Source organism: Prionailurus bengalensis, chromosome D1 (assembly GCF_016509475.1).
Source record: "Prionailurus bengalensis isolate Pbe53 chromosome D1, Fcat_Pben_1.1_paternal_pri, whole genome shotgun sequence".
Lineage (NCBI taxonomy): Eukaryota > Metazoa > Chordata > Mammalia > Carnivora > Felidae > Prionailurus > Prionailurus bengalensis.
Window position 1 is genome coordinate 46,407,322 of NC_057346.1, and position 20,290 is coordinate 46,427,611.

A 20,290-nucleotide genomic window follows, 5' to 3' on the forward strand; every position below is an offset into this window, starting at 1 on the left:
CAGAGCCTGGAGCCTGTTTCAGATTCTGTGTCTCCCTCTTTCTCTGCCCCTCCTCCACTCACGCTCTCTGTGTCTCAAAAATAAATAAATATTTTGAAAAAAAATTTTTAAGGTAAATGGGGGGCAACTGGGTGGCTTAGTCGGTTAAGTGTCCAACTCTTGATTTTGGCTTAGGTCATGATTTCACACTTCATGAGATCAAGCCCCATGTTGGTCTCTGTGCTGACAGCATGGAATCTGCCTGGGATTCTCCCTCTCTCTCCTTTTTCTGCCCCTCTCCCACTCACACTCACCCTCTCTCTAAAAAAATAAATAAATAAATGGATAAACAAATTGTGGTATATTCATACAATGGAACATGACACAATAATAAAAAAAGAATAAACTACTGAAATATACAACATAGATAAATCTCCAAAATATTACCCAAAAGATGATTTGCATTTATCCAAAAGATTATAAATGCAAAAGTACAACCTACAGCTTACATTTATATAAAACTCAAGAACCAGCAAACTAATTTATGTGACAATAGTCAAAAAAGTTACCTCTGGGAGATGGGATATCAACTGGGAGGTAATAAAAGAGACTTCCCTCAGGGGCTAAAGATGTTCTGTATCTTGACCTGGGTAGTGGTTACACAAGCATATAACATCTGTAAAAATACACACATGCTGAAGAAGGGAGCAGGATGGAGGTGCTGGGCAGTGACAGCAAAGAGGACTTGGTCAGCTATGGGATGGACCTGGAGCCGCTGGAAGGTGAAAGACCAAAGAAACCAATTCCTCTTCAGGATCAGACTGTCAGAGATGAAAAAGGAAGGTATAAACAGTTTCATGGGGCCTTTAGCAGAGGTTTCTCTGCTGGGTACTTCAACATTGTTGGCTCAAAAGAAGGATGGACGCCCTCTTCCTTCATGTCTTCATGACAGAACAGAGCAGACAAATCTGTTCTTGATCCTGAAGACTTTATAGATGAAGAGGATCTTACTGAATTTGGGATAGCACCTAAAGCGATTGTCACCATGGATGATTTTGCTTCCGAAACCAAAGATAGAATACGAGAAAAGGCCAGGCAGTTAGCAACTGCTACTCCCCTATTCCTGGGGCTACTCTCCTTGATGACCTCATGACACCAACAAAATTATGTACTGGTTTTGAATTGCTAAGAAAAATGGGTTGGAAGGAAGGACAAGAAATTGGCCCTTGAGTAAAGAGAAGACCTCACTGACAAAAATCTGATCCTGGAGTAAAATTCTATGGCTGTGCATTACCCCCTGGAGGCTCTGAAGGATCTGAGGATGAAGACAATGACTATGTGCCTGAAAATGTGACCTCTGCACCCAAAGACATCACACCTGTGGATTTCACACCTAAAGATAATGTGCATGGATTGGCTTACAAGGGCCTGGATCCCCACCAAGCATTGTTTGGAACCTCAGGAAAACATTTTAATCTTTTCAGTGCGGGACCTGAGGGAGCCCGCGATCTCCTTGGAGAGACTGGAGTGAATAAAGGAAGAAAACTGGGAATTTCAGGCCAGGCTTTTGGTGTTAGTGCCCTGGTAAGAGGAAGATGATGACATCTATGCCACAGAAACTTTATCCAAATATGACACCATTTTGAAAGATGAGGAGCCTGGAGATGGACTCTATGGCTGGACAGCACCCAGGCAGTATAGAAGTCAGAAAGAATCAAAGAAAGATCTTCGATACATTAGCAAAATTTTGGATGGATTTTCCTTGGCTTCTAAACCTTTATCTTCTAAAAACACTTCCCCACCACCTGAATCGCCAAGAGACTATCAACCAGTACATTATTTCAGACCTGTGGTAGCTGAAACCTTAGAGAACACCCACTTAATTCAGGTATTGTCAGAGTCAGCTGGAAAGCCAATGCTTAACCCAGGGACACACAGTAGGCACCAACTGAATGCCTCCAAGTGGGTGGAGTTGCTGGGAGAAACACCCATTCAAGGCTCATCTACTTCAGTGTTAGAGTTTCTGTCCCAAAAAGATAAAGAGAGAATCAAAGAAATGAAGCATGTAACTGACCTTAAAGCAGCTCAACTCAAGGCCAGGAGTCTGGCCCAGAAGGCCTCAAGCAACAGACCCCAGCCCTCCTCTCTGGACGTCGGGCCCTGCTCATGGCACATGGCATTGAGTGGTAGGACAGCCACCACAAGAGCCAGCAACTTCAAACCTTTCGTGAAGATCCAGAAAAACAAAAACTATAATAAGAGTTTTTAGTAAATAGGAAACGGGAATCTAATTTAATAAATAGGAATCTTCCAGAAAGATGCCCTGGAACGTTGTCTGAACCCCAGTATGACAGAATGGGAGCGAGGCCACGAGTGGGATAAGTTTGCTTGGGCAGCCCTGCTGTATGTGTCTTCCCATTTGACCTTGTCCTCCAGGTTCATGCATGCCAAGGAGGAGGACGATTCAGATCAAGTGGAAGTCCCTCAAGACCAAGAGAATGATGTCAACGACAAGCAGTCAGCTGTGAAGCTGAAGCCGTTCGGGAAGCTTACCCGAGACACATCTGAGTGGCATCCTGACAAGCTTCTGTGTAAGAGGTTTCATGTCCCTGACCCTTATCCAGATTCAACTTTGGTTGGCTTACCAAGAGTCAAATGTGACAAATTCTCAGTCTTCAACTTTCTGACACTCCCAGAGACCACTTCCTCACCTACAACTCAAGCAGCAAGTGAAAAAGGGCCACAACACTGAGCTCCCGACAAATCACAAAAACCATCAAGATGGGATACATCTAAATAAGAAAAGAAAAAAGATCCCATTAGTGAATTTTTAAGTTTGGCTAGATCAAAAGTTGGTCCACCTAAACAAGAGTCCAGCTCTTTAGTAATCAAAGAGGAAGAGCATGTGATGGAATCACTCTCAAATAAGAATGTAAGCAAAGGTGTGGATTCACAGACTGAAGGAGAAGGGAGCCGCCCATCCATGGACTTATTTAAGGCCATCTTTGCCAGCTCCTCCGATGAGAAGTCCTCATCCTCTGAGGATGAGCAAGGCGACAATGAGGATGATCAGGCAGGTACCAGGGAGGCTGACTTCAAAAGCTCCCAAGAGACTGACTGAATGGAAACATAATCCATGGCACATGCTAGTGAGCTGGCAGCCCTCCAGGAGCCCGCACCTTCCTTTCTGATACAAAAGATGCAGATAGATGAAAGAGAAGTGTTCGGCCCACAACTACGTCCCATCTTCTGGCCCAATGTTCATCAGAAACTTGAGGCACCTCAGAAAGAGAAACATAAAAAAAAAAAAAAAAAAAAGAAAAGAAAAACAGAAGACCAAGAAAGAGCACAGATGGAGGAAAGAGAAGAAAAAGAAACACCGGAAGCACAAATACAAAGTCAAGCAAAAGAATAAAAATTTGGAGAAGAGCAGTAGTTCTGAGAGTACCAACAGCAGTGACAGCCCGAGTGGTGAAGAAGGGACTGTAGACCTGTCACCCCACGAACTGCTGAGAAGGCTGAAAAGTCTTCCACTAAGGCGGCAGCAATTGAATTCTACCCTGGCCTGTCCCAGTACCAGATATTCTCCATGATGGAAGCTCGTTGATTGCTAAGTTAATACATTGTACAGTTTGTATTTATATGTAAATTCATGCTATAAAATAATTTTTAAAACCTTGACATTTCAAAGGCTGCTTTGGAAGGTTGCAGAAATTGATTTCTATTTTTAACCTCAGCGTCAGAGGAAATAATTCAGACTGTACAGTTTAATTAAAATGGAATTTTTCTAAAAAAATACATACATGCTTAAGATTTATCTTACTACATGCAAATTAAACTCTAATTTTAAAAAGTATGGACCAGCAGTTTACATATTATTTGGCACGTTGCATTCACAAGCTCTGTGCACCACACTCTTTGGTATCAGGGCATTTAAAAATGAAATCTTCTTAACCTATTAGAAACACCACATAGAATAGTGGCTGAGTTTGGGTTTGAGAGTCAATCCTTCAACAAAAATTTGCTCAGCTCCTTATTATGTGCCAGGCTGTATTATGCATAGCGTTATAATAAACAGTAAGTAATATAGCCAAGAGCTCAAACTCACAGGAATCAGAGTCTAGTGGGAGATACAAATGACAAAATTTAAATAATGTAAGAGTAAGTACTACAATGAAAAATAAGCTGGGACAATTGAACACAGAGTGAGGCAGCTATTTGGAAAGTATTCTCTGAGATTACATTCGAACAGAGACCTGCATGATATAAAGAAGACAGACATGGTAATATTTAATGGAAAATTAAGTCTTAGGTCTTTAATTTTCTATTCTGAAAACCTTGGGCAAGACTTAATTTCTCTGAGTCTTAGTTTCATCATCAGTAAAATGGGAATCATGCAACTCCATGTTAAATGAGAGAACAGATGTAAAGTGCTAACACAGTATTTGACATACCATATGGACACAATAATAATTGCTTGAGCCACTGAATAAGATACAAGCAGAATGAATGCATCAGTACTGTAGGGTATAGATTTTTTCTTATTCTTCTATATATACAGTGTAGGTGTTCCATAAGCATTTGAGGTTCTGTGTATTTGAATACAACACTTGTTTTGCAATGAGTTCCTTCTAATACAGCTCTAGCACATAAAAATAAAGCATGGAAAAATGAGGAAGCTGGAGAACAAGAATTGGCTAAGGAAAGCAGTGGAAATTCCAAGGGACAGATTCAGAGTAATTATTCAAAACAGTTCATTTGCTCAAGTTCTGGTCATGGGATGCAAAATTGAGATGAGTCAGATAACAAGCTAAACAATTAAATAGCCATAGTTGAATCTAAACTTATGCACACATTTTGGACACCTTTGTTTATCCTGTTTCCTTTATCTATAATACTCTCCCTCTCTACATTCCCATCCCGCCACTTGTGATTCCTAGAAAGCACTGTGCTTTCTCAAGCCTCTCTACCTCTTTGGTAGTTCCATCTTAGGTTGAATTCCCCTTCTAATTTCTACAAGGTCCTTGTGCCCAAGCCAGAGATGTTATTAGGAAACCTTGGCCTCCATATCTGTATGGGTTGGTTAGGTGTCTCTCATCTGGGATCACATTTCTCATCTCCAATAGCAACTCAGTATTTCTTGAGTGACTGTTACATAAAAGCACTTTATAAACAGTGGGTGTTTGGGAATATCCCCAGAATCCACAGCATACTATTTACACAGAAAGCACCCTCTGGTGGTGAAAGAGGGTGACCATATTTCTACGTCACCAAGATGTGCTTCCCATACTCTGCGCTTTCAGAGAGCTTTAAAGATCATGTTATGGACACAAAAAAAGCCATGGTGACTTGTACGCTGATGTACCTATTGCCAAAAAATAATTTTTCTTGAGTGAAATGTTTCCTGCTCTTCTAACTACTCCCATTGTTTTTACCCTCTTCCCTATTTCCTCTCATCCTCACTTCTTAAGCCCTTTCTCCTACATTTCAACTAGTCCATTTGAAAACACAGTTCTAGTTGGCATTTGTTTTGTTTTGACAGCCCTGAGAGCATCCAAATTTCCTTTTGAAATGCATACATCCAGACTGTGTGTAATCTTGGTGGGAAAGTAATTCCTAGTGACCACATTCCATTACTGAAGCTGAAGGAAACAGATTCTTGCCCTCTTTAACTCAACAGGGTCAGGGGCCAGGTATGTGACCCAAACTTAGTTATCAGATGCTCTTTCTTGGGCTCAGACTGTTAAGCCAGTGTCAGAAACAACAGAAAACTCTGGAAGATGTGCACTGCAGGTATGGCATGCCCTCCTCACTATCCTGCTTTACAATAAGTGCCAGCGTTCCTAATGCCCTCCACAGCCCCTTGATTCTTGCCCATTTCCAAGTCTGAGTCTCCCAGCTCCCTTACTCCGTAAACTTCCTAACAGTCTTCCAATAACTCCCTTCTCCTTATCTCAAGCCATTACCTGTGGTCTTGTCTGCTTAGAAGTTTGTAAAACAACCAAAAGACCAGTGTGGTGGCATAAAATGAGGCTATACATCCTCCCATTCATTCATCAGAGAATAAACTTGAGCATTAAGGAAAAACACTTAAATCCTAGCTTCAGTTAGTCAGGTAGCTTAAGCAGAGCTACGTGCAGTTAAGGTGAGGGTCCTTTTAAATGCAAATCAGAAAAAGAAAGGGGCAAATGCCAGTAGGAAAATTAGACATTTCTAATGTAGATTAGATTGGGAGTCCTAGAATAGAAATCAATCCTCATAGTAGCATACTAATTTGAGGTATTTTAGAGGAGACCAGCTGCAGCTGGGAGGCACTCAATGGACTCCCCTTGTTCTCCCCCACTTTACAGAACCTCTCTCTCTGCAAAGACAAATGGAGGAGAAAAGAAGGACCAAATGTATACTCCAATGAAAATATTATGCAAGAGAATTTATGAGACAAAAAAAAGAAACTAGGGGTTAAAACTCTTCTTTTGTGGGTTGAAGAGTGGCTTGTCCAAAAGACAAAGAAACAAGGAGAATCTCTCCTGAGATACTCTATCACCTTGTGGCTTAGCAGTTAGGTCTAGCTCTGCTCTTGTACAGAGCAAGGGAAAGAGTTAAGTAGACCAAAAGCCAAATTCCTGCTCCCTGCCCACGGACTCTTTATCATCTTGGAACATAGGGAGAAGAATATATTTGATACAGGGAAACAGAGTCAACATGACTGCTGACAACTATCAAGTCTTTTATGGATCATGCCTTTGCTGTATCAAAAAAGTCATTGCCACACCTGAGGTCATTGAGATTCTCTCCTCTGTTGTCCTCCAGGAATTTTATAGCTTCATACTTTCTATTTGGGTCTATTATCCATTTTAGGTTAATTTTTGTGATGGGTATAATGTCTGTGTCTAGATTCTTTTCTGCGTGTGAATGACCAGTTGTTCTGGCACCATTTGTGGAAGAAACTATCTTTGCCCCATTGTATTGTTTTTGTTCCTTTGCCAAAGATGAGTTGCCTATATTTATATGGGTCTATTTCTGGGCCCTCTATTCTGTGTCACTGATCTATTTGTCTAGTCTTTTGCCAATACCACACTGTCTTACTGTAGCCTTATAGTAAGTCTTGGAGCTAGACACTGTCAGTTGTCCAACTTTGTTCTTTTTCTTTCTTTATTTTAGAAAGAGAGAAAGCATGAGCAGGGGATGGGGGAGAGGTAGAAGGGGGAGGGAGGGAGAGATAGAGAGAATTGAGAGAGAGAGAGAGAGAGAGAGAGAGAGAGAGAGAATCTTAGCAGGCTCCATGCTCAGTGTGGATCCTGATACAGGGCTTAATCCCACAAGCCTGGAATCATGACCTGGGCTGAAATCAAGAGTCAGATGCTCAACCAAGTGAGTCATCCAGGTGTTCCCAACTTTGCACTTTTTCATTTTTTTTAACATTTTTATTTATTTTTGAGACAGAGACAGACAGAGCATGAGCAGGGGAGGGGCAGAGAGAGAGGAAGACACAGAATCTGAAGCAGGCTCCAGGCTCTGAGCTGTCAGCACAGAGCCTGACATGGGGCTCGAACTCACAGACTGTGAGATCATGACCTGAGCTGAAGTTGGACGCTTAACTGAGTGAGCCACCCAGGCACCCCACTTTGCTCTTTTTCAACACTGAATGGGCTCTTCTGAGTCTTTTGCCTCTTCATATGGACTTTAGAATCAGTTTGTTGATACCCACCAAATTAATTGCTTGTATTTTAATGGGATTGCATTAAATCTACATATAGATCAAGTTAAGGAGAACTGACATGATAACATTGTATCAGCCTATCCATGAACATGTAATCTCTCTGTTTATTTAGTTCTTGATTTCTTTCATCACAGTTTTGTGCTTTTCCTTATATAGATATTTTACTTATTTTGTTAGATTTATACCTAAGTACTTCATTTTGAGGGTGTTAATATAAATGGCATTGTGTTTTTTAATTTCAAATTCCATTTGCTCATTGCTAGTATATGGAAAAGTGACTGATTTTTGTATATTAATCTTGTATCTGGCAACCTTGATATAACCACTGAGTAGTTCCAAGGGTTTTGTTTTGTCAATTTGTTTGGATTTTCTACATATATGATTGTATCATCTGCAAACAAAAAGTTTTATTTCTTCCTTTCCAATCAGTATACCTTTTCTTGTATTATTGCATTAACTAGGACTGCCAGTACAACCGAAAAGAAGTGGTGAGAGGCAACATCCTTGCCTTGTTCCTAATCTTAGTAGGAAAGCATCTAGTGTTTTACCATTAAGTATGATGTTAGCTGTAGGTGTTTTGTAGGTGTCCTTTGTCAAATTGAAGATGTTCCCCTCTACTGCCAGTTTGCTGAGAGTTATTATCATGAATGAGTATTGGATTTTGTCAATTTTTTTCCTGTATCTATTTAAATGATTATGTGATTTTCCTTCTTTAGCCTACTGATAGGATGGATTACATCAATTGATTTTTTCATTTTATTTATTTTTTAAATTCACATCCAAGTTAGTTAGCATATAGTGCAACAATGATTTCAGGAATAGATTCCTTAATGCTGCTTACCCATTTAGCCCATCCCTCCTCCCACAACCCCTCCAGCAACCCTCTGTTCTCTATATTTATGAGTCTCTTCTCTTTTGTCCCCCTCCCTATTTTTATATTATTTTTACTTCCCTTCCCTTATGTTCATCTGCTTTTTATCTTAAAGTCCTCATATGAGGGGAGTCATATGATTTTTATCTTTCTCTGACTAATTTCGCTTAGCATAATACCCTCTAGTTCCATCCACGTAGTTGCAAATGGCAAGATTTCATTCTTTTTGATTGATTGCCAAGTAATACTCCATTGTATATATATACACCACATCTTCTTTATCCATTCATCCACCAATGGGCATTTGGGCTCTTTCCATACTTTGGCTATTGTTGATAGTGCTGCTATAAACATGGGGGTGCATGTGGCCCTTCAAAACAGAATTCCTGTATCCCTTCAGTAAACATCTAGCAGTGCAATTGCTGGGTCATAGGATAGTTCTATTTTTAATTTTTTGAGGAAACTCCACACTGTTTTCCAGAGTGGCTGCACCAGCTTGCATTGCCACCAACAATGCAAAAGAGATCCTCTTTCTCTGCATCCTCGCCAACATCTGTTGTTGCCTGAGTTGTTAGTGTTAGCCATTCTGACAGGTGTGAGGTGGTATCTCATTGTGGTTTTGATTTGTATTTCCCTGATGATGAGTGATGTGGAGCATTTTTTTATGTGTTGGTTGGCTATGTGGATGTCTTCTTTGGAGAAGTGTCTATTCATGTCTTTTGCCCATTTCTTCACTAGTTTATTTGTTTTTTGGGTGTTGAGTTTGATAAGTTCTTTATAGATTTTGGATACTAACCCTTTATTGGATGTCATTTGCAAATATCTTCTCCCATTCTGTCAATTGCCTTTTAGTTTTGCTGATTGTTTCCTTTGTTGTGCAGAAGCTTTTTATTTTGATGAGTTCCCAGTAGTTCATTTTTGCTTTTGTTTCCCTTGCCTCTGGAGACATGCTAAGTTGCTGTGGCCAAGGTCAAAGAGGTTTTTTTGCCTGCTTTCTCCTCAAGGATTCTGATGGCTTCCTGTCTTACATTTAGGTCTTTCATCCATTTTGAATTTATTTTTGTGTATGGTGTAAGAAAGTGGTCCAGGTTCATTTTTCTGCATGTTACTGTCCAGTTTTTCCAGCATCACTTGCTGAAGAGACTGTCTTTATCCCATTGGATATTCTTTGGTGTTTTGTCAAAGATTAGCTGTCCATACGTTTGTGGGTCCATTTATGGGTTCTCTATCCTGTTCCATTAACCTGAGTGTCTATTTTTGTGCCAGTACCATACAGTCTTGATGATCACAACTTTGTAATACAGCTTGAAGTCCGGGATTGTGATGCCTCCAGCCTTAGTTTTCTTTTTCAAGATTGCTTTGGCTACTAAGGGCCTTTTCTGGTTCCATACAAATTTTAGGATTGTTTGTTTTAGCTCTGTGAAGAATGCTGGTGTTATTTTGATAGGTATTGTATTGAATATGTAGATTGCTTTGGCTAGTATTGACATTTTAACAATATTTGTTCTTCCTGTCCAGGAGCATGGAATATTTTCCCATTTTTTTGTGTCTTCTTCAATGTCTTTCATAAGCTTTCTATAGTTTTCAGTGTATAGGTTTTTCTATGCATTGATTTTATATCCTGCCACTTTACTGAATTCATGGATCAGTTCTAGTGTTTTCCGTAATTTTTTTTTTTTTGGTGTAATCTTCTAGGTTTTCCATACAGAGTATCATGTCATCTGCAAAGAGTAAAAGTTTGACCTCCTCCTGGCTGATCTGGATGCCTTTTATTTCTTTGTGTTGTCTGGTGCTGTGGCTAAGACTTCCAATACTATGTTGAAGAACAGTGGTGAGACTGGACATCCCTGTCTTGACCCTGACCTTAGGGGGAAAGCTCTCAGTTTTTCCCCATTGAGGATGATATTAGTGTTGGGTCTTTCAAATATGGCTTTTATGATCTCGAGGTATGATCCTTCTATCCCTAATTGCTTAAGAGTTTTTATCAAGAAAGAATGCTGTATTTTATCAAATGCTTTCTCGGCATCTATTGAGAGGATGTGGTTCTTGACCTTTCTTTTATTGATGTGATGAATCACATTGATTGTTTTGCGGTTACTGAACCAGCCCTGTATCCCAGGTATAAATCCCACTTGGTTGTGGTGAACAATTTTTTTAATGTATTGTTGGATCCAGTTGGCTAATACCTTGTTCCTCAACAATGCATCCAGGTTCATCAGGGAAGTCGGTCTATAGTTCTCCTTTTTAGTGGGATCTTTGTCTGGTTTTAGAATCAAGGTAATGCTGGCTTCATAGAAAGAGTTTGGAAATTTTCCTTCCATTTCTATTTTTTTGGAACAGCTTCAAGAGAACAGGTGTTAACTTTTCCTTAAATGTTTGGTAGAATTCCCCTGGAAAGCCATCTCACCCTGGACTCTTGTTTTTTGGGAGATTTTTTATTACTAATTCAACTTCTTTACTGGTTAGGAGTCTGTTCGAATTTTCAATTTCTTGTTTCAGTTTTGGTAGTTTATGTGTTTCTAGGAATTTTTCCATTTCTTCCAGATTTCCCATTTTATTGGCGTATAATTGCTCATAATATTCTCTTATTATTGCTTGCATTTCTGCTGTGTTGGTTGTGATCTCTCCTCTTTCATTCTTGATTTATTTGGGTCCTTTCCTTTTTCTTTTTGATCAAACTGGCTAGTGGTTTATCAATTTGGTTAATTCTTTCAAAGAACCAGCTTCTGGTTTCATTGATTTGTTCTACCGGGTTTTTTTGGTTTCAATAGCATTGATTTCTGCTCTATCAATTGATTTTTAAATATTAAACCCGCCTTGAATAACTGGGTTAAATCGAACTTGGGTCATGGCATATAATTATTTTTATGCATTGTTGAATTAATTTGCTAATACTTTATTGAGGATTTTTGCATCTCAGTTCATGAGAGATATTGATCTGTAGTTTCTTTTCTTGTAATGTCTTTAGTGTTAGGATGATGCTGGCCTCAGAATGAGTTCAGAAGTATTCCCTCTGCTTCTATCTTCTGGGAGAGACTGTAGATACTCAGTATTAATTTCTTCATTAAATGTTTCTTGTAAAACTCACAGTTAACCCATTTGGGCTTGGCATTTTCTGCTTTGGAAGGTTATTACTAATTCACTTTCTTTAATAGATAGAGACCTATACAGAGTATCTATTCTTCCTTCTGTTTTTCTCCATATTGACCCCCAAGTTTTGAAGGATTTTAACCTACCACTATCTTTTCCATTTTTTCAAACCCCAAGAACACAGACCACATTAAGGAAATAAAATTCCAAACAAGAAATACATTTTGGGGCACCTGGGTGGCTCAGTTGGATAAGTGTCCAACTTTGGCTCAGGTCATGATCTTGTGGTTCAAGAGTACGAGCCCCACATCAGACTCTCTGCTGTCAGAGCAGAGCCCACTTTGGATCCTCTTTCCCCCTCTTTCTGCCCCTCCCCCACTTGTGCACACTCTCTCTCTCTCTCTCTCTCTCTCAAAAACAAATAAACATTAAAAAAAGAAACACATATGTTAGTTATACCATGCAGTCTCATTATTTATGTGGTTTTCCTTTAAAAATACAACACATACCCAGTATTCAAATAGTTATCAGTCATTTCAGCAGTCAAAAGAAGCCTGAAAGAGGGGCACCTGGGTGGCTCAGTCGATTAAGCATCCGACTTCAGCCCAGATCATGATCTCAAGGTTCGTGAGTTTGAGCCCCACATCAGGCTCTGTGCTGACAGCTCAGAGACTGAAGCCTGCTTCAGATTCTGTGTTTCCCTCTCCTCTGCCCCTCCCCCACTCACACTCTGTCTCTCTCTCAAAAATAAAAACATTAAAAAAATTAAAAAAAAAAAAGAAGCCTGAAAGATATGACAATTTGATTGCTCTTTGAAGCTGGTATGTGATGGTAGTTCAGTTCATCAATGAGTGATACTGGCTGATACCTCAATTGGTAGATCTTAATAATTTGATTTCTAGTACTTGGTGAAATCGAATTACCAGGCACTAGTCTAGACAAATAGGCAATAATAATGTAGCGCGATTAAATGCCATAGGATGCTATAAGAGAAAAAAAAAAGAAAAGAAGACTATCTAGTCTTGGGAACTCAAAGAAAGCTTCTTAGAGGAAGTGAAATCAAAGCTGAGACCTATGGAGGGATTATAAGGACAGAGGGAATAGAAGAAGAGCAAACCATGCAGAAAATGTGCAAAGACCACTTCAAGCCGTACACATGGTGGAACATGAGCAAGTTGGGGTAGTGGGGAGATGAGTATTAGGAAATAAAGCTGAAGTGGTAAGGAGGATCTGTAATGATTCCTTACATCATTCTTAAATCAATGAGAAATTATTGAAGGATGATAAGCTAAGGATTGAGATGATCATATTTACATATTATAAAGATTACTCCAACTGCAGTGTAGCTAATAGACTAGAAGAAGGAACGATTAAAAGTAGCAAAGCAACTCTTTAGAAGACTCTTTCAAGGAAGGACTAAACCCTTCCTATTCAAAATGATGTCAATGGAACAGCAGCAGCAATGACAGCATCACCTGGAAGCTTGCAAGTGCAGCCCCAACCCAGATCTACTGAATCAGAATCTGCATTTATAACGTCCCAGATGATTTGTAGGTAGAGTAGTTTGAGAAGCCACTGGCCTAAACTGCACTGAAGATGCAAAAATAAAGAAGTAAACACATTTGAGGCACCTGGGTGGCTCAGTCACTTAGGCTTCCAACTTTGGCTCAGGTCAAGGTCTCAGGGGTCGTGAGTTCTGTGCTGTCAGCACAGACCCTGGAGCCTGCTTTGGATTCTGTGTCTCCCTCTCCTTCTGCCCCTCCCTGCTCATGCTCTGTCTCTGTCTCTCTCTCTCAACAATAAAAAACAAAACAAAAATTTTTTTTTAAAGTAAACAAATTTAAGAACTATTTGGAGGAAGACATGATAGGACTTAGCATAACCAATGATTGCATAGGGTGGGGAAGAAAGAGAAATCCTAGGCTTATCTAGATAAAGCTGAACAAGGATAAGAGTTCAGCTAAGTTGGTTAGAAAGGATGAAGTCTCTGGAGCTGCAAACATGAAGAGTCTGAACACTGTTAGGAGCTTTTTTTTTTTTTTAATTTGTTTTTCTTAATGTTTTTATTCATTTTTGAGACAGAGAGAGACAGAGCATGAGCAGGGAAGGGGCAGAGAGAGAGGGAGACACAGAATCGGAAGCAGGCTCCAGGCTATGAGCCATCAGCACAGAACCCGATGCGGGGCTCAAACTCACAAGACTGTGAGATCATGACCTGAGCCGAAGTCAGACGCTCAACCAACTGAGCCACCCAGGCGCCCCATGTTACGAGCTTTTCCACCATGAACCACACTGGGCGGTCGCATAAAAGATTTGGAGAATGCTGGGAAAGTCTCTTTATTGTGCAAAACTTGGGAGAGGGAACAGCAGCCCTTGCTATAGGGAGACAATAGCTTGCTAGGATTCTGCACTATCAGTGAGGGAACAAAAGCCTTAATTTGCAGCAGACAAAAACTGTCACTTTTAGGGTTCTTAGGAAAACCCACTGCAACAAGAGAAGAGAACAGGAGAAAAAAAATCTATCCCAGGTACAGAGGCTGAAAACTGTCTTGGGCTCAGAACTGTGCTTGTGGAGGCAGGAGCACTAAGAAAACTACATCCCCAAGACCCAGGATCATGGTGACTGCCTAAGACTGAGCTTAATTAGAACAAAGAACATCTCCACCTCAACCACCAATCCTCACTGCCAGTTAACTAGCATCTAGCAATAAGTAAGACAAAGAGAAAATATAAATGTGAGAATGGAGAAAAATTAAAAGGAAACCTCTGGTAAACCACTCCTACCCAAATCACAAACTATGGCTAGGGAAATTTTAAGCTTGTGTCAGTAATCTCAAAACACAGCCCAACCACTAACCCTATGCTCAAGGCCTGGTAGGATAGACATGCCTATTTCCAGGCACACAGACTTTTATCTCAGTGTCTAATCCTACAGAAGATGTCTGTCTTTCAATTTAAAAAAATGACAAAGAATGTAAAATGTCCAGAAAAAAACATTACCTTCCTAAGAGACAAAGTAATCATCAGAACCAGAGTCAGATATGACACATATGTTGGAACTGAAAGGGAATTAAAAATAAGTATGATTAATATGTTAAAGTCTCCAAGAGAAGAGATGGCCAACATGAAAGATCAGATAGAAATTTCAGCAGAGAGATGGAAACAATAAGAAAAAACTGAATGAAAATACTAGAAACTAAAAATTCAGTAATAGAAATGAAGAATGCCTTCACCAGCTTATGAGTAGATTTGACACAGTCAAGGAAAAATTTAGTGAACTTGAATATAAGTCTGTTGAAAATAACCAAACTTAAACACAAAGAAAGAAAAATGTAAAAATAAACAAATGGGAGCGCGTGGGTGGCTCAGCCGATTAAGCATCCCACTCTTGATTTTGGCTCAGCTCATGATTTCACGGTTCATGGGATCGAGTCCTGCATCCACTGTCAGCACAGAGCCTGCTTGGGATTCTCTCTCTCTCTCTCTCTCTCTCTCTCTCTCTCTCTCTCTGCCCCTCGCCCTGCTCAAGTGTGCTCTCTCTCAGAATAAATAAATAAACATTAGAAATAAACAGAAAAGAGCTGTGGAACAACAGTAGTGGTCTAACACACACAGAATTATAGAAAGATTTCAAAAAAAAAAAAAAACTAGAAAAATTGGAAGACAATAAAGACCAAGAATTTTCCAAAATTAATTATGACATCAAATCGCAGATCCAAGAAGCTAAGAAAACACTAAGCAGGATTTTTAAAAAAATCAAAACCCACTTAGGCAAATCATTTCAAACTGTTGAAAACAAAAGACCAAGGGAAAATCTTAAAAGCAACTAGAGAATAAAATAATGGGTGTGGTGAATAAAATAAAAGAGTTTATTGAAAAATATAAGTTAGAGATTATGGTTACAGGGTTTTCTGATGCAACATTCACTGGCCTTTTACAAAAAAAAAAAAAAAAGGCACATATATTTGACTCATTCAGAATTCAGGTTGAGAGGTGCCGGAAGGTGATAGAAAAGCAATGGTACAAAGGGACTGAGATATGCACCACACTGTCAGCATGAAGCCCAATGCAGGGCTCGAACTCACTAACTGGGAGACCATGATCTGAGCCAAAACCAAGAATCGGAAGCTTAACTAACTGAACCACCAGGCACCCCAAATATGTTGTCTTTTTAAATGATGGGTATTTTCTTGGAGTACTGAGAACTGAAACAGAAACTTCAACTTGCAAAACAGATACATATGATTCTCAAAAGAGATAAACTGTACCAAACCTTAACATACAAAACAAACCATCTAAACTCATAGAGACCTATCTATTCTAGGACAAGACCTCAAACAAACTGGTGTAAAATTAACCATACCTGGATTCATGTGTTTTAAAGACCACTGTTTTTCCCCCCCAAAATTTTTATTTAAATTCCAGTTAGTTAACTTACAGTATAGTAGTTTCAGGTGTAGAACTTAGCGATTCATCACTTACACATAATACCCTAAAGACCACTATTTCAACGTGTCCCTGCCATGATAATATAAGATTAACTCCAGCTACCATAAGCCCTTCCTAATTCTTCCCATTTGAGAAGCCCAATGTTCCCTTACGTGTGCATTCTCCTTTGCTTCAGCACCCTAATAAACCTCACTTTGTTTGAATAAGAGTTTATTCCTACTGGTCTTTATATTGTAGACCTTAATAGGTTTAGGTCCATTGAGATGCTTGCTATTGTGGTGTGGACCCTCTACTGGATAGTAGTGTGCACATCTGAAATCCCTTTAATTTCCACTTGCTCAGAGTCAACCTTGTGCTGAAATTGAATTCCAATTTTTTCACTGAGTTCTTCAGTGTTGGGCTTTTGATTTTGTCCTTGGAAGAAATTCCCCTGGGACTCTCTGGCTAGCTGATTATTTAATCATTTCCCTTAGTGAAAGTCTGACAAATCTTTCATTTACCATTAGTCATCTTGCCGGTTGCCTGTATTATCTATACTACTGCTGCATGTCCAAAAACGGAGTTCACAAAAGACAGTTAAAGACACATTAAAGGCACCTGGGCGGCTCAGTCAGTTAAGGGTCCAACTTCAGCTGAGGTCATGTTCTTGCAGTTCCTGGGTTCTAGCCCCGCGTGCAGCTTTGTGCTGACAGCTCAGAGCCTAGAGCCTGCTTCGGATTCTATGTCTCCCTCTCTCTCTGCCTCTCCCCTGTTCATGTTCTCTCTCTCTCTCTCTCTCAAAAATAGATAAACATTTAAAAAAAAAAATAGACCCATTAAATCTGTCCTCCAAACTTCCCTTTCAAGGACTGATGACTTACTTCATAAGGTCTTAATAACCTGGCAGCATTTAGGCAAAGTTGTAAAAATTTGACCTTTTTAATTAAGGCCATATAAAATGTTCTTTAGTCTTGTCTGTGTGTGAAAAAACTGGTTTTGGGAAAGGTATTCTCTTCATATTCCACTTGCCAGGAGGCTATTGATAAATGACCCAAGAGTCACACAGGAATACTTTCCCTTTTAATCTAAGTCAGCCTTGTTGTCTTATCGTTTATCTGCAAAACACTTGGCCTACCTCTTGGCAGAATTCTGACCTCTATTTTCTCATTTTTGCACATACCTTTCTCAATGACAAAATTACCAAAGGCCATTTGGAATTATGAGTGGCCAATCAGGGAAATTTTTGATATGAAAAAAATTGTTCATTTGAGAGGCACCCTAAGAAGACAAATGAATCAGATGGTAAGGCATTTTTTTTTAATATACAGAAGCTCCTGCACTAATTGGTTTATATTAAAGGAAACCCAGAGTTCAGGCAAAAAGACATCTTAACAACTTTATTATGCCTGAATTTGGGAAAGGCAAAATCACAAAGAGATGTCAGAGGAGACAAGGTATGAATAGGAGTCAAAAATATCCAAAGGTAAGAAATAATCTCACATCTGTTTTCATCATTTGCCTTTTTAGAAGCAACTCTTTGTTTCAGCTAAGGTCATGATCTCACAGTTCCTGGGTTTGGGCCCCCCTTCCATCCCCATATTGAGCCCCCGCATCGGCCCACTGCTTGGGATTCTCCCTCTCTTTCTGTCCCTCCCCTGCTCCAGCTCTCTCTCAAAATAAATAAATAAACATTTCTTTTTTTTAAATCTCCTTAAAAAAAAACGGAATGAAGTACTGATATACTTGAAAACATTGTGCTAAGTGAAGTAAGCCAGTCACAAAAGACATACACATTAGGACTCCATTTACAAAAAAAAAAAAAAAAAACAGAAAATGCAAATCCATAGGAAAGAAAGTAGATTAGCAGCTGCTTAGGGCTGCTGAAGGGACTGGAGGCTGGAGGCTGGGATTAACTACTGATGGGTATGGAGCTTCTTCTAGGGGGGGATAAAAATGTTCTAAAATTAGATCAATGATGGTCACACAAACCTATGAACATACTATAAAACACTGAATTGTACACTTTGAGTGAATCTGATGGTATGTGAATTATATATCAATAAGCTCTTTTTTATTTTTATTTTATTTTTTAGAATTTAGACAGTTTTTAATTTTTTACATTTTTATTTATTTATTTTTGAGAGACAGAGAGAGACAGTGTGAGCAGGGGAGGGGCAGACAGAGAGGGAGACACAGAATCAGAAGCAGGCTCCAGGCTCCGAGCTGTCAGCACAGAGCCCGAACCAGGGCTCCAACCCATGAACCGTGAGATCATGACCTGAGCCGAAGGTGGACACTTAACTGACTGAGCCACCCAGGCGCCCCAATAAGCTCTTTTTTTATTTTTATTTTGTTTTTATTGTTTATTCATTTTTGACAGAGTGAGAGAGCATGAGCGGGGGAGGGGCAGAGAAAGAGGGAGACACAGAATCCGAAGCAGGCTCCAGGCTCTGAGCTGTCAGCACAGAGCCCGATGCAGGGCTTGAACCCACAGACCGCAAGATCATGATCTGAGCTGAAGTTGGATGCTCAACCGAGCCACCCAGGCGCCCCAATAAGCTCTTTTTTTAAATAGGCAAATGAGGAAAGCAGATGTGTACACAAAAGTTATGGAAAGAAATAGAAGACACAGAATAAAAAATTATTTCACAATTCTAACAGGTAGTTATAAGTCTAAAATGAAAATGTCTTACAACCATGGAGCTAAGAAGACAGCCATTCTCTTGTCAACAAAATCATTTGCTGTCAGTTTTCAATTAATTCTTCAAGTGTGACATTTTGAGGATACCAGAACCAGAAAGTAATAACACAGAACCTATTCGAGATGTATTTGAAATCTAGAATCAGCATTTACAAGATGAACATGTTCCAGGTTCATACATGACAATTGAGTTACATTCAGAAGACAATGTCCTTATCAGGTACATGTGTCATCAAAACCATGAAAATATGAAAACTAGTTTGTTACTTTCTCCTTATTTAAAATTCTAATAAAGTTCCTTACCATTCTTTTACTTCTTGTTCAAGAAGTAACTTACTTAGAAGCATTTTAAAAAATAGATCCATGGGTCACAGATGGTAAGTGGTATTAGTATTTTTCCTAGTATACTGAATACAGATACTGGTTAAGATTATTTCTTACCTTTGGATATTTTTGACTCCTATTCATACCTTGTCTCCTCTGACATTTCTTTATGATTTTGCCTTTCCCAAATTCAGGCATAATACAATTGTTAAGATGTCTTTTTGCCTGCACTCCGGGTTTCCTTCACTTTATAGAAGAAATGATAATAGGAAAAATTAAGATTGACATTCTTCAAATTTTAATTAATTCAAAACTATTGTTAAGAATTATTTTTTAAAAATCAAACTTAGGGGTGCCTGGGTGGCTCAGTTAAGCATCCAACTTTGGCTCAAGTCATGATCTCATGGTTGGTGGATTCCAGCCCCACATCAGGCTCTGTGCCAACAGCTTGGAGCCTGGAGCCTGCCTCAGATCTTGTGTCTCCCTCTCTCTCTGCCCTTATCCCACTGTCTCTCTCTCAAAACTAAACATTAAAAATTTTTTAAAAATCGAACTTAAAAACGGCCTGAAAAATCAAGAGGTCAGCATTCCTAAAATATGCATAAGTAAAACGTGTTAATAAAAATGTTTCAGTGTGTCTTAGTCCATTCAAGCTGCTGTAACAAAATAGCAAAGACTAGGTAGCTTATAATCAACAAAAATTTATTTCTCACAGTTCTGGAGGCTGGAAGCCCAAGATAAAGTTGCCTAGTGTGGTCAGGTGAGGGCCCTCTTGCAGGTTCACACTTTTCCTTGTATCCTCATATAGTGGATGGGGCAAAGGAACTCTCTTAGGGTCCTTTTTATAAGGGCATTAATCTCAGGGCCTAATCACTTCCCAAAGGCCCTAATGCCATCACATTGGGCATTAGAATTTCAACATATAAATTTCATGGGAACATACACATTCACACCAAAGCAAATGACTGTATGTATTTCAGGTAAAAAGAAACATACTCATGGTTATGGAAACACTGATACAATAACTGTGTTGAAAAAATATATACTTTGTGGAATAAATTACAGGCCTAGAAAATTGTCACTGTCCATAATACCTTTGTTGTCTCATAGTAATAATTTATAATAATCTTATAATTGTGCTATACCTCAATAGTGAATTCAACTCTCCATTCTACTA

The 20,290-nt window shown here is 39.3% G+C and overlaps 1 pseudogene; it reads left to right on the forward strand.

Annotated features, from left to right (window-relative positions):
* The first annotated feature begins 387 nt into the window (after positions 1–387).
* LOC122483247 lies at positions 388–3,718 on the forward strand (annotated as a pseudogene).
* The last annotated feature ends 16,572 nt before the right edge of the window (positions 3,719–20,290 follow it).